The sequence below is a fragment of the Balaenoptera borealis genome, assembly GCF_965194805.1.
Source record: "Balaenoptera borealis genome assembly, chromosome: 11".
NCBI classification, from domain to species: Eukaryota; Metazoa; Chordata; class Mammalia; order Artiodactyla; family Balaenopteridae; genus Balaenoptera; species Balaenoptera borealis.
The window spans coordinates 11,584,643-11,591,597 of NC_138868.1; positions in this window are offsets into that span (position 1 = coordinate 11,584,643).

Genomic DNA, 6,955 nt, shown 5'->3' on the forward strand with positions numbered 1-6,955 from the left:
GATTGGGTTATTTATTAAAGTTTTGAAGTCTGGTTTAAGTTGTGTCTTTAACGTAGAGGATTGATTAGGATAAGATAAGGGTTGGGTAACAGTTTAGGATGTGGATATAACAAGGCAAGGACGTTGAGGCAAGGGTTCAAGAAGTCTTGGGATGTAAACTGTACTTTGAGCTTTTCTGTTGAAGAATGGTTGGGTCTTTGAGGAAGTTACTGGAATAAACAATGAAGATATTTGCAGCTTTCATGTCCCTGGGCAAAAGCTTGCTGGAATAGCAAATTTACGTTGATGAAAAGAGTGAATAGGTCATATAAATGTAGTCACATATAAATCTATGTGAATGTAGATGGCTTCAGTTCTCTCAATGGTGAACCTGCCTGTGAGAACATAATCAACATTTGTCACTTAGAGCATTTTATCCTGGAAAGAAGTTCACTCAGGAAAACACATTTGCCATGATTTGTTTGTTACTTACAGAATTCAGAGAGAGAGTGATCTTAGGAAACATTTTTTATGAAGTTAATGTTGGGTCTTAGAAGACCCATCCATTTTTAAAATAGACCGTGCTCCCCCCTTGGGCACTGCAAAAGAAATACACATCCTTTTACTTTATTCTGTTCTTTTTACGTTTCCAGGGACAGACCTCATTTCCCCTTTCAGAAACAACTGTAGCCAGGACTACGTTCCAGGCCCCCCACCAAACCTGAGGGTTTTTTCGAATTGTGTCCCAGCCAGTGAATTTCCCCCAAACTTCAGATCAGCCCCAGGATCAAAGGCGTAACTCAGGTAAGGGAAGAAGTGTCTTTCCCCAACCAAGCTCCCACTCATCTGCTCAGGTAACGTGGCGGGAACCTCCCTAATTCCGAGATCTGGGGAACTGCTCCTCTTGCCAATGGGCAGAGAGATCTTGGAGTCCTGCTCTCATTGGATAACAGCTCTGCTACTGAGGAAGCCGATTGGCTGAGCTCTAGCCTAGGTGTGGAGCGAGAGAAAAGGTGAGTGTGGGCTGGTCCACCTCCCTCCCCAAGAGCTCTTTCTCTTGGTTAAGATCGTGCTTCGCTACTCCGCTGCTCACTGCCCACAGGGCCTGCTTCAGCTCTCTAAGTCCTGAACAGGGGAAAGAGTCCGGGAAGGAAGAGGGGTCCGGGGGTGGGGAGGAGAGGAGGGGATGGGGCTAGAGAGGACTCGGGAGCGGGAGGCCCTGATCGCGGGAGGAGGGGCCCCTGGGGAGGCCCTAGCCCCAAGAGCCAGACCCGGCTGCAGAAGGCAGAGTGGGCGGGCGGAAAAGGGGCTCCCGGGTGCCCGGCAGGCCCCGCCTGGAGATCGTGGCGACACTAGCCTGGCGTCTGCAGCCCACATCTCCACCTGCTCAGGCGCGCAGAGGACACTGCGCGTGGGTGGGGAGGAGGGGGCTAGGGCGACTCGGGCACTTTCCAGGGGTGTCATTCCCATCAGCTGGGACAGGACCCACGACAAGGACAATTAGGAAGAAGCCGCGAATGCAGGCGGAGTGAACAACCTCGTCACAAACCGATTCTCCAAACGTGCCTCCTCCATACGTGCAGAAGTTTACCAACCGGAGGAGGGAAACATTATGAACTCCAGGACTGTGCATCTCAAAGCTGACAAAGATCTCGATCAGAGGCAGCCTGCTGTTTAAGAGTCTCCGTGGAGAGCAGGCATGCAAGTATTCCATGCTGTGCTCGGGAAGGGATCAGTGTCGCAACAGTGGCTACTTCTATGCAGTTTGACAGAGGAATATCCGATGTATATAAAGTCACAGGGTTGAAAAGTGTGTTGGTAATTACAATACGTGTGGTGATTTGGGAGAACTGGCCTTAATGTGCATACAATACACCTGAAGTGGCTAAAGTTCCTGCTTCCTCTTCTGTGGGTTCTCTGCTGTTTGGATAGAGGAACCTTTAAAAGGTCAAAAACAAACAAACAAACAAAAAAAAAGGCAACAACAACAACAAAAAACCCAGCATGTACAAAAGTTTCACCACTTACTATCATTCTCTGAATCATTGTAGGTTTCTACATCTCTGCAATTATCACCAGAGAATTAGTATCTGGCTGATATTTTTTTTTCATTGTGTATTCTCAAGCAGCAAACATTTCAGTGACAAGTAAAAGGAGTAAAGAACACTAGGGTTGAAATTGTTGAAAAATCTGAGCTATCCTGGTGACTTCCAAACATTGAACAGCATCCTGCCATTCGATCTGACTAATTAATATTTGATAGGCTTTTGAGATATTGCCTGAAAATTAAGAAACGGATCTCAGAAACCTATGAAGAAGAGTGAAGTCATCCTTTTTGGAATAAACACAGGTATTGTTGAAGCCACTACATGTACAGTGAGAAGAACTATGATGGTAATAAATACAACTGAGTCCACTGAGAATGTGTTTGTGCAGATGAGAATGATTTTCTGTGGTTTTTCCCTCCCTCCCTTTTTTTTTTTTTTTTTTTGCCTTTTGCCTTTTGCCTTTTGTATACTTCAATGTATAAACAAAGTGATTTAATAGACAATAGGCTTTAACACTTTCTAAGGCACGGATGTTAAGAATTCAACATACTCATAAATTTTGTTCACTGAAACATTAGTGCACAAGAAGATAATAAAACTTTACGATTACAGAGGGTATAAAATTTGTTCCTCTAATATCTATGCTACTAAACCTACTAGTGAGATATCTATCATTTTTTCCTGAATCTTTATGTAATTTTGTACAATTTAAATAATCTATATATAAAAAACATTTCTGGCTTGGTAAATTAGGTGTTGGTTTATTGGGAAAAGGGTGTAAAGTAAGTAATTCTTAAACCTTAAATATATTTTCAATAAAATACATTTTGGCTTAAGGTAATAGGAATATAAACTTTTTTGGATGAATGATTACTGTCACACTTTTTTCATCATCCCTACATCTTTTCCATTTTCTTGATTTATATTATTGAAGTTCTTGATTTATATTATTGAAGTTCCTTACCTTAAAAATAAAAAAGTCTAAGATTGACATTTCTTTTTCTATAGCAGACTTTGGTTATTGTTTTTTTCTTCAAATTTCAAACCAAGTGAAGTCTTAATTTCAAAGTTACAAAATATAGCTAGTGAGACTTAAACCAAATAAAATTCACATTTTCAAGAGTACAAACCGAACAAGTTCTTTTTTTTCAGAATGTTTTATCTCTCTTTAATTTTTTGATTCTTACAAAGGAGTCATGTTTAAAATAAGCCCTACCTCCCTGCAATCAACTACTTAGAGAATTTTTTTTAAACATCTTTATTGGAGTATAATTCCTTTACAATGTTGTGTTAGTTTCTGCTGTATACCAAAGTGAATCAGCTATATGTATACATATATCCCCATATCCCCTCCCTCTTGCGTCTCCCTCCCTCCCACCCTCCCTATCCCACCCCTCTAGGTGGTCACAAAGCACCAAGCTGATCTCCCTGTGCTATGTGGCTGCTTCCCACCAGCTATCTGTTTTACATTTGGTAGTGTATATATGTCCATGCCACTCTCTCACTTTGTCCCAGCTTATCCTTCCCCCTCCCCATGTCTTCAAGTCCATTCTCTACATCTGCGCCTTTATTCCTGTCCTGCACCTAGGTTCCTCAGAACCTTTTTTTTTTTTTTTTTTTTTTTTTGAATTCCGTATATGTGTGTTAGCATGCAGTATTTGTTTTTCTGTTTCTGACTTACTTCACTCTGTATGACTGACTCTAGGTCCATCCACCTCACTACAAATAACTCAATTTCGTTTCTTTGTATGGCTGAGTCATATTCCATTGTATATATGTGCCACATCTTCTTTATCCATTCATCTGTTGATGGACACTTAGGTTGCTTCCATGTCCTGGCTATTGTAAATAGTGCTGCAATGAACATTGTGGTACATAACTCTTTTTGAACTATGGTTTTCTCAGGGTATATGCCCAGTAGTGGGATTGCTGGGTCGTATGGTAGTTCTATTTTTAGTTTTTTAAGGAACCTCCATACTGTTCTACATAGCGGCTGTATCAATTTACATTCCCACCAACAGTGCAAGAGTGTTCCCTTTTCTCCACACCCTCTCCAGCACTTATGGTTTGTAGATTTTTTGATGATGGCCATTCTGACCGGTGTGAGGTGACACCTCATTGTGGTTTTGATTTGCATTTCTCTAATGATTAGTGATGTTGAGCATTCTTTCATGTGTTTGTGGGCAATCTGTATATCTTCTTTGGAGAAGTGTCTATTAAGGTCTTCTCCCCATTTTTGCATAAGGTTGTTTGTTGTTTTGATATTGAGCTGCATGAGCTGCTTGTAAATTATAGAGATTAAGCCTTTGTCAGTTGCTTCATTTGCAAATATTTTCTCCCATTCTGAGGGCTGTCTTTTCGTCTTGTTTATGGTTTCCTTTGCTGTGCAAAAGCTTTGAAGTGTCATTAGGTCCCATTTGTTTATTTTTGCTTTTATTTCCATTTCTCTAGGAGGTGGGTCAAAAAGGATCTTGCTGTGATTTATGTCACAGAGTGTTCTGCCTATATTTTCCTCTAAGGGTTTTATAGTGTCTGGCCTTACATTTAGGTCTTTAATCCATTTTGAGTTTATTTTTGTGTATGGTGTTAGGGAGTGTTCTAATTGCATTCTTTTACATGTAGCTGTCCAGTTTTCCCAGCACCACTTATTGAAGAGGCTGTCTTTTCTCCATTGTATATTCTTGCCTCCTTTATCAAATATAAGGTGACCATATGTGCGTGGGTTTATCTCTGGGCTTCCTACCCTGTTCCATTGATCTATATTTCTGTTTTTGTGCCAGTACCAAACTGTCTTGATTACTGTAGCTTTGTAATATAGTCTGAAGTCTGGGAGCCTGATTCCTCCAGCTGTGTTTTTGTTTCTCAAGGTTGCTTTGGTTATTCAGGGTCTTTTGTGTTTCCATACAAATTGTGAAATTTTTTGTTCTAGTTTTGTGAAAAATGCCATTGATAGTTTGATAGTGATTGCATTGAATCTGTAGATTGCTTTGGGTAGTAGAGTCATTTTCACAATGTTGATTCTTCCAGTCCAAGAACATGGTATATCTCTCCATCTGTTTGTATCATTTTAGTTTCTTTCATCAGTGTCTTATAGTTTTCTGCATACAGGTCTTTTGTCTCCTTAGGTAAGTTTATTCCTAGGTATTTTATTCTTTTTGTTGCAGTGGTAAATGAGAGTGTTTCCTTAATTTCTATTTCAGACTTTTCATCATTAGTGTATAGGAATGCAAGAGATTTCTGTGCATTTATTTTGTATCCTGATACTTTACCAAATTCATTGATTAGCTCTAGTAGAGTTCTGGTAGCATCTTTAGGATTCTCTAAACATGTATCGTATCAGGTCATCTGCAAATGGGTATTTTTTTGTTCTTCTTTCTCTAATTGCTTTAGGTGTTAAGTTAGGTTGTTAGATTGTTTATTTGAGATGTTTCTTGTTTCTTGAGGTAGGATTGTATTGCTATAAACTTCCCTCTTAGAACTGCTTTTGCTGCATCCCATAGGTTTTGCGTCATCGTGTTTTCATTGTCATTTGTTTCTAGGTATTTTTGATTTCCTCTTTGATTTCTGCAGTGATCTCTTGGTTATTTAGTGTATTGTTTAGACTCCATGTGTTTGTATTTTTTACAGATTTATTCCCTGTAATTGATATCGAGTCTCATAGCGTTGTGGTCAGAAAAGATACTTGATATGACTTCAATTTTCTTAAATTTACCAAAGCTTGATTTGTGACCCAAGATATGATCTATCCTGGAGAATATTCCATGAGCACTTGAGAAGAAAGTGTATTCTGTTATTTTTGGATGGAATGTCCTATAAATATCAATTAAGTCCATCTTGTTTAATGTATCATTTAAAGCTTGTGTTTCCTTATTTATATTCATCTTGGATGATCTGGCCATTGGTGAAAGTGGGGTGTTAAAGTCCCCTGCTATTATTGTGTTACTGTCGATTTCCCCTTTTATAGTTGTTAGCATTTGCCTTAGTATTGAGGTGCTCCGATGCTGGGTGCATAAATATTTACAATTGTTATATCTTCTTCTTGGATTGATCCCTTGATCGTTATGTAGTGTCCTTCCTTGTCTCTTGTAACATTCTTTATTTTAAAGTCTATTTTATCTGATATGAGTATTGCTACTCCAGCTTTCTTTTGATTTCCATTTGCATGGAATATCTTTTTCCATCCCCTCACTTTCAGTCTGTATGTGTCCCTAGGGCTGAAGTGGGTCTGTTTTAGACAGCATATATACAGGTCTTGTTTCTGTATCCATTCAGCCAGTCTATGTCTTTTGGTTGGAGCATTTAATCCATTTACATTAATGTAGTTATTGATATGTATGTTCCTATTACCATTTTCTCAATTGTTTTGGGTTTGTTATTGTAGTCTTTTATCCTTCTCCTGTGTTTCCTGCCTAGAGAAGTTCCTTTAGCATTTGTTGTAAAGTTGGTTTGGTGGTGCTGAATTCTCTTAGCTTTTGCTTGTCTGTAAAGGTTTTAATTTCTCCATCAAACCTGAATGAGATCCTTGTTGGGTAGAGTAATCTTGGTTGTAGATTTTTCCCTTTCATCACTTTAAATATGTTCTGCCACTCCCTTCTGGCTTGCAGAGTTTCTGCTGAGAGATCAGCTGTTAACCTTATGGTGATTCCCTTGTGTGTTATTTGTTGCTTTTCCCTTGCTGCTTTTAATATTTTTTCTTTGTATTTAATTTTTGATAGTTTGATTAATATGTGTCTTGGTGTGTTTCTCCTTGGATTTATCCTGTATGGGTCTCTCTGCACTTCCTGGACTTGATTGACTATTTCCTTTCCCATTTTAGGGAAGTTTTCAACTATAATCTCTTCAAATATTTTCTCAGTCCCTTTCTTTTTCTCTTCTTCTTCTGGGACCCCTATAATTCGAATGTTGGTGCATTTAATGTTGTTCCAGGG